This window comes from Zalophus californianus, chromosome 4, assembly GCF_009762305.2.
Source record: "Zalophus californianus isolate mZalCal1 chromosome 4, mZalCal1.pri.v2, whole genome shotgun sequence".
Classification (NCBI taxonomy): domain Eukaryota; kingdom Metazoa; phylum Chordata; class Mammalia; order Carnivora; family Otariidae; genus Zalophus; species Zalophus californianus.
Genome location: NC_045598.1, coordinates 8,671,256 through 8,679,644, shown reverse-complemented (window position 1 = coordinate 8,679,644; position 8,389 = coordinate 8,671,256). Strand labels below are relative to the sequence as shown.

At 52.8% G+C, this 8,389-nt stretch overlaps 1 non-coding gene across 1 annotated transcript; it reads left to right on the top strand.

The window, feature by feature from the left end:
• Positions 1–2,482: 2,482 nt before the first annotated feature.
• Positions 2,483–2,665, top strand: LOC113917517. The gene has a single exon (XR_003518261.1). It is a non-coding gene; the product is annotated as a small nucleolar RNA SNORA73 family (small nucleolar RNA).
• Positions 2,666–8,389: the final 5,724 nt, after the last annotated feature.

Below are 8,389 nucleotides of genomic sequence, written 5' to 3'. Positions count from 1 at the left end.
AAAGACAGACTGGAGGAAGCACAAGGCTGGGTCTGTGGAATGTCCCTGCGGCTCGGCTCACACAGTGACGCTGCATTCATCCTGACCAGCTGGGGCGGGAGGCATGGGGGAGGGGGCACCAGACCCAGCTGGCTGGGGTTGGGGTGTAGCTCGCAAGAACAAAGGAAAGTGACTATTCTCAAGGGAGCCATGACCCAGTCCTGACTATGCAAGGACAAATGCGCCCCCACAAAGCGTATTCCACAAGGCTTTGGGGTGATAGCTTTCGTGAGCACACTTCTGGAATTCAAGTTTAAATTTATCATGTCCTGAGGTGCCTAGGTGGCTCAGTCATTAAGCGTCTGCCTTTGGCTCGGGTCATGATCCCAGGGTCCTGGGATCAAGCCCCGCATCGGGCTCCCTGCTCCGCGGGAAGCCTGCTTCTCCCTCTCCCGCTCCCCCTGCTTGTCTTCCTTCTCTCACTGTGTCATTCTCTGTCAAATAAATAAATAAAATCTTAAAAAAAAAATAAAAAAGAAATTTATCATGTCCCTCACCAATCCTGTCTGCCTCAGCCAAGTTTTATCTCTGTACCTTCAATACAGAAAGACATGCAGAACAGATTCATTCATTCATTCATTCATTCATTCATTCAGGTGATAGTCACTGAACATCTATTTGGGTAGATGTCTAGGAGCAGAATGACTGGATCATACAGCAGGTATCTATTTACCTTTTTAAGAAATTGCCAAACTGGGGCACCTGAGTGACTCAGTGGGTTAAGCATCGGCCTTCGGCTCAGGTCATGATCCCAGGGTCCTGGGATCAAGCCCCGCATCGGGCTCCCTGCTCAGCTGGGAGTCTGCTTCTCCCTCTCCCACTCCCCCTGTCTGTGCTCACTGTCTCTCTGTCAAATAAATAAATAAACTCTTAAAAAAAAATGGCCAAACTGTTTTCCAAGATGGTTGTGGCATCCTGTCTTATTTTCTTTGTAGCACTTCTCAATATCTGCAGGTATTGCCTCTCAGTTTACTTGTTTGCTGTTTATTATCTGTTCCCCCAACTAGACTGAGCTGTAGGAGGGTCTTGCATCCTCAGTGCTCAGCCCCATGCCTGGCACATGGTAGGCACTCAGGGAATGAAGCCAGCACACACCAGCTGAACACATATGTGGGCACCACTTCCCCCCATCACAGGCACTGGGAAGACCAGCCACCCGCCTCCGCTTGTCCTCAGGGTGCCACTAGTAGTCAGGCTCTGCCCAGGAAGCCACTCAGTCAGTGGTGCTGGTTTTAGAAAGGCTCATCTCTCTTTTTTTTTTGAAGATTTTATTTATTTGAGAGAGAGAGCGAGAGAGCACGTGTGCACAAGCTGGGGGGAGGGGCAGTAGCAGAGGGAGAAGGAGGCCCCGGGCCAAGCAGGGATCCTGACTCAGAACTTATCCCAGGACCCTGGGATCATGACCTGAGCCAAAGGCAGACGTTTAACCGACTGAGCCACCCAGGCACCCCAAGGCTCGTCTCTCTTTTCACATCTTTAATTCTCATGTGGTAGGGTAGCAACTGCTACTTTGTTAATGGAGAAATTGTTACAGTCTGGATGACTTAGCCAAAGTCACAATGAGCAAAACTTGCATGGGAGCCGTGTAAATAAAACGTGCATACCCCCTCAAAGTCTGCGCATGGATGCCGAGGATTTGGTGTCAGGCACAAGGCCTTCCTGTGGTACCGGAGATGAAGATGGGCGTATGTACCCGCATACTGCCAGAACAGTGAGGAACTCATTAAGGAGATACACCAGAAAGTCAATAGTAATGACTGGTTTCTAAATAGGCTTTCCTCAAATTCACTTGTATAGTACGGGATGGGAAAAAATGAAATCTCTTGAGAATGTTTTGAGGCATTGCAACGTGGGTACCCTGGGAGGTCCCTTTCCCAGTGATGTGGGAAACAAAGGCAAAAGAAAAATTAAATTTCCTTACCACCTACAGCCCACTGACAAGTCCTTGAAACAGGCAGAGTGACATTCCTCTAGGAACTCAACTGCCTCGGTGTTAATACTTTGCGAAGGGCAAAAGGCAATCTTAGCCTGACTCCCAGGATCCTTTAAGTCTACTTTAACATATAAAAATTCCTTTGGAAACTTCCTTTATCTCTACCCCCCAAGATACCTGTTGGCAATCATCCCCCAAGCGTAGGACCCACCGATATACATCTGAAGGGTCTCATGACTGAGGGTTTACTAGACGGTAATAAATGACTTTTCCCAACAATAACTAGCCCCATCAGGATCCTGGAAACCTGCTTCCGAAATACCTGGGAGACTTATGCTATCCCTGACCCCCTCTCAACTTGAAAGTCTATAATGGACCCCTCCTTGTGACCCCAGTGCAGCTCCTTTTGCCCACGGATCATGTCCCCAAGCTTTAATAAAACCATCTTTTTGCACAAAAGACATCTCAAGAATTCTTTCTCAGCCGTTGGCTTCGAACCCTAATGTCTTTCCTACATCACCTGGGTGCTGTCCAGATGGCGTAGGGGAGCACAGGGTTAAGCCCCATGATGTACAATCCTTTTCCCCAGTGTTGGAGATGAAGCTGCGTCTTGAGTCTGCACCTACATATTCCTGTGGCTTCTCAGAGCCCTGTGGACAAGGCCTGAGGGGACAAACCATGCAGGAACCATCTAAAAAGAAAAAAAAACATAGAACAAAAAGTAGAAAGGCTCCATCCCCACTCTCTTTCTGCCGGGCCCCATTTACTCCTACTCTTTACTTTGCCTCTAAATAAGCCAAAGAAGCTATGTTCCCACTTCCGGGGGAAGCAAAAAAGTTACTCATTCTCTGAGTTTTGTCCTAGGCCCCAAAGACCCGATAACACCTAACGGGAGCCAGATCCCAAAAATATGTTCCAGGGCACCAGCTTCCAACAAACCTCGGCCGATGCTGGCATCAATACCCCATCCCTTCGATGATTTATAAGATAACACCTGTTATTCACCATCACTCGTCTTTGATCTGACCCTACCCTGGATTCCGAAGGAACATATACCCTAGACTCCTTTCCAGTGGAAACCCCTAGCCCCAGCTGACGACAAGACTCCTTCTCCTTTCCGAGTCTCCCAGACACTCCGTCAGCTATACACTGTCACTCACACTATTCACTGTCACTCACGTTCTTGGTTAAACTCTGCTGTTACTTCCTCTGGCACACATTTGCTTTTCATCCTGCACAAAGCCAAGGACCCTCTTGGCAGGTCCTGCGGGACCCCCACTCTGGGGTCCTCAGACGCCGCCTGCCTGCATCACAAACACTGTCCCATCTCTTTCCCATGCTTGCTGGCGTCCTTTGGGTGAAGGTGTGTCTCCTAGCAAAGCGACTTGGGCAAATTAGGTAGCCACGCCGAGCCCTAGGGTGACGGGGGCACGTGAGATGATTTACATATATGCCTGGCCCGGCTCCTGGCACTTCCTAAATTCTCAGTAAGCAAATAGCTGCCCTGCTGCTATAAAAACAAAAACAAAAACAAAAAAACCCTACAGCATCTTGCAGCGTCTCGCAGCAGGTCCTGGCCCATGATAAATGCCGGTTGAACGGAAGCACCGGGAAAGACCCTTTTGATGGCGGGAAGATGCTCTTCCCCCTTTTCCTATTAGCAGAGACACCGTGGTTCACCCTGCCCCCTCACCCCCACCCCCAGCACTGCCACTTTGCATCTATGTCACTTCATCTCTCACTTAATCCCTCTGAATTTTTCTGTGCATCTTGACAATAAGGACAGCGATCATCAGTCCCCAGGGGGCGCTGTGTGAGGCACCAGGGAGGCACCGAAAGGAAAGGTTTTGAGATGCTTTCCCCCACCGCACCAACCCAGCAAACTTTGGTTCTCAATGCACTGGAGGCCCACAATTGCGATGGGGCCCAGCCACTTCCTTTCCCAAGTGGGTAAATCAAACTGGAAGAAAGAGAGCAGAGAACATCACCCAAACCCTGTTGAAAGTCACACGCACCTGTCAGAAAGCAGGGCCCTTGGCAAGAAGCTTTCAGAGAAAGGCCTGGAAGCAGAGTCGTGGCCCCTGGTGGCCCAGGGGTTCTTTCTGGGGTTTGATCTGGAGACCTGTCCTCCAGTGTTTGTGTCAGCTCGTCTCAAACATGCTGGCTCTGTGTTTCTTGGCCTAAGGTCTGGTGGGGTTATAGGGGAGGCCTGGGAGTTTTGTTGGTCAGTGTTGGCTTTTGGATCTACGGCTGTGGTTTTCTTTCTCTTCCCGAAGGCGAGCTCCCCTGAGCAGACGGCAGGGCACGGGGGCAGGAGCTGATGGAACCGAATGGAACCCTGTAGGACTGGGGTTGGGGTGACTCTCTTGGGCTCCCAGGCTTCATTCCCTGTCCTTCAGCCCAGTCCCTGGTGGATGCCAAGATACTGAAAGTATCGAATGCCATATAACTCGTCAGGAAAATCACCATGTCCAGAGCAGCATTCACTCAGAGCCAGGAAGGGGACACAATCCTGGGGCAGCCCGGGCCCAGAGGGAGTCAGGGTGGACGATTCTGCTACTTCTCTTTTCCTGGGTTTTCTGGAGGTGCCTGGACATTGCCGGGAGGTGGGAGGGACGTCCTCTCTAGAGGACACATTTGTTTTTGTGATTAGTCAAAACACAGGGGGGCTGATTCCGAAATATTTGTCCCAGTGGCACAGAATTCAAACTTACAGCAGCATCCATGGCCGACTTTTGTAGGCCCCACTCAGGATCCTTGAAGACTCCCCCTTGAGCTTTTAAAATGTAGCCCGTAATTCCCAACGTCCCTGTGGCTTTGCCACCTCATCGGGGTCCTATGAACATGACTGCGGGGTGAGCCCCGTCCTGGCCTCACCGGACACTTAGTGATCTTACCTTGTCCCTGCAGAGGCCTGCAGCTCACGTCAGCCATCAGAGAACACATCAGAATGCCCCATGGGGCTCTTGGTGAGCGTGGAAGAAGCAGAAAAGGAAGTTGTGTCCTGTTCTTGAAAACAGATGTTGTGTTCGACACCAGCCAGAGGGAAGGCAGACAGAAGAGGCTGGTGCCAGTATGCTCTGCCCTGTGGCTTTCATCCCCCTGGGCCACACTCCAGCAACCCACTTCATGTCATTGCGTGCTTGCGTGCGCGTGCGCGTGCCCAGGCTCTCATTAACTATGTGTGTCCTGCCTCCCACCGCCTGTCCCGGCTCTGTCGGTCTGTCCTGAGTTCGGGCTACCACCTCTTTGCCTGTCCGGCCTCCCATCTCTCCGCATGCTTGGGGCTGGAATTTCAAGGGAGGCATCTGAGGGCTCTGATGGCACCTTAGTGATCGCTCGGATACACAAACAAGGCCAGTTATGGCCCCCGGGCCCGAGGCCCGCAAGATGCCTATCTGCTGCGGGGCTTTATCCTGGTGTTTACTTTCACACCCTTCTGCTGGGCCAGCTCAGTGCCGATGGCTTTCGGGTCCAGTCTGCGGCAGGTCCGTGAGGGCTCACGTTCCTCGCTGGGGGACAGTAAGGGAGCCTGTGCCCCTGGTGTGGGAGACATAAGAGAAGAATGGGGAAGTGGGTGCCGGGACCAGACAGGGTACCTCCACAGGTTCCACCTGCTGGGAAGCCCCTGAGAGGGATCTCAACCCGAGGGGCTTTCTAGAAGGCGGCCTGGTGAGTGTGTGATCTTCGGTTCTGGCAGTCCAGGGCTGGGGCCTGCCCAGCAGAACTCCTGCCCCCTGCTGGCCCTGCAGCAGCCTTGGTGACCCCAAATGCACCATGCAGCTCCTGTGACCTGGGGTGTGGGTGGGGCGGTGGGGGATAGGGAGGCACGGTGACTGACTCCTGGTAGGTGCTCAGCAAACATGTGGCATTTGAGAAGCAACGTGAGATCGGTGGACATGTTCAGGTTTTGGAGTCAGAGAGACTTGACTGGGGTCCCTGAGGCTGCTACTGAGTGGCTGCACTACTTTGGACGAGTGGCCTTTATTTCTCAGTGCTTCGTTTTCCTGCTCTGAAAAGGGGGTTCTACGAGTTTCTAGCTACACAAGAGGAGGGTGCCTCCGGCTGTGGACGCAGCTCAATAAACGAGCTCACAGTTGTGTTTGGGTGAATGTATTCCCTCTCTCAACAGGCATTCTGCTTTGTGCCAGGCACTGACACAAGGTCAAGGCTGGGGCATGGAGAGACCGTTCCGGACCACAATGCCCAGAGCTGACCAGCCTGACCCGCTGGACGGACCAATCACCAGTGTGGTCCCCCAGGCACAAATATGTGGGTTTCAGGATATGCCATCATGAAGGAGTAGAATGAAGGGACAGGAACGCCTCTGTTTAGCCACTTGCTTACCCAAGTGTCTGTCATACACCTGCCCCCACGCCACGCCCACCAGGATTTCATGTCCTGACACTAAGACATGCGTGCCCACTTACATGACAGGCGGCGGTCGCCGCCGCCACCTGACACTCAGGCTGACAAAGGAGTGAGGAAGCCCAGAACGTCATGACACACCAAAGACAACTCTGCCCGTGTGCCCACATGCTGTGATCCAGAGCTGGGGAGCTGAGCTCCAGAAGCCCCTCTGTGATGACCAGTTTTCTGTCACAAGGTGGCCAGCTGCAGTATGTGAGGATTTAACTGCACACTAATCTAGGTGCTGCTGTGAAGGCATTTTGTGGATTTGGTCAACATCTACAAGCAACTGACTTCCAAGTAAAGGAGAGTACCCTCCCCCATGTGGGTGGGCCTCGTCCAATCAGCTGAAGGCCTTAAGAGCAAAAACTGAGGTCTCAGAGAAGAGATGTGGTCTCGAGGCTATAGTATCAATTCCTGCCAGAGTTTCTGGCCGGCTGGCCTGCCCTACGGATTTCGGACTTGCTGGCCCCTGCCACAGTGTGAGCCAGTTCCTTAAAATAAATCTGTATAGAGAGAAGATATATACAAATACACAGACATTTAAAGATACATAAATACAAATTCCACTGGTTCTGTTTCTCTGGAGAACCCTGGCTGATAGACCCCCAAGCCAGCTACCTGATCCCCTGAGGGCAGCACCCAGGCTGGCAGCAGAGAGCTGAAATCCCTGTGGACTTGGGTTCGACTGGCTTTGACTCCTCACTTCGGTACTGCTCCGACCCTCATGAGCAGAGATGGATTTGAGTTGACGTCCCAGGACAGAAGGGGCTTTTAAAAGCCTCGCATACCTTTCTGCAAAACATGGACCCAGGAGTCAGCAGTATAGTTTAGGGAGTGGCAAACTACAGATCATGGGCCGATCCAGCCTGCTGCCCCTCTGTGTGAATAAAGTTTCACTGGAACACAGCCATGCTCATTCATTTGTGCATATCCGTTTTCAGCGTTGTCTATGACTGCCTTGCACTATGACGGCAGAGCTGAGCAGCTGGGCCAGCGAGGGAAGGACTTTTGAGGCTTCTACGAAAGGGGAGCTTCTGGGCTCGATTCCCTAGAACCATCCCCAACCGAGAGGCTCACCAGCCACCTGGGGCCTGAGTGGGGAGGAAAGTGAGTTCTGAGGAAGGTTTGATGATGCAGTTCTCAAACCTAGGGCAGGGGGCTCATCAAACATGCAGCTTGCCAAGCCCCACCCCTAGAGATTCCGAGGCCCAGGCCCAGGTGGGGCTCAGAAACTTGGGTTTTCTCCCCCAGAGGATCCTGACGGTGGGCCATGTTTTGGGACACTCTGGATTCCCACGCGTCCAGGCTGCAGAAGCCGGTCCCTCTGCGGTATCTGGGCAGGGAGATTCCCACAGGGGCAGCAGGCCCTTAAGGGCCTCTCCCCGGGACAGTCTGGACCCCGGCTTGACTTCGGGACGTGGAGCCACTGAGAGCCATAACACAGCCTTGCTCTGTATTACAATCAGCCAGGCCTAGCGGGGCCTGGTCAGCAGAGTCAGGTGGCACTGGCTGGAGCTGCCACCAAGATAAGAGATGGCCTTCTTGGTGCTGAGCCAGGCCCCTCCGGCCAATTTGTGCCCTTTCCCAAGATGGCATCTGAGCCTGCCCAGGCCCGGCGTCAGGAGGCGGTGCTTTGTTTATCCCCATCCTGCTGAAAGTGGCGTCTGCTTTTCCCTGCACGTGGCCACCCAGGCCCCAAATGAGGCCAGCCTGCTGTGACTAGCCTTGTCACCTCTTTGGGACCTCAGCTGCCCCAACCCTAAAATGGAGAGGGAGGTCAAGATATGAAATTCCCACCAAAGGAGCACGATGAGGTCCAGGTGAGGAGAGAGACTCTGTCTCGTTTACTGCTGAGCTCAGAGCAAATGCTCAAAGATGTGACAGAGGAAATACTCGGCTTACGGTCCCCTCCAAACGCTCTGAGCATGCTCCCTGCCTGCGCACACAGATCGTCTCCAGGAGAGGCAGAGAGAGACGAGAAGGCAGCTAATTAACCATTGGCTC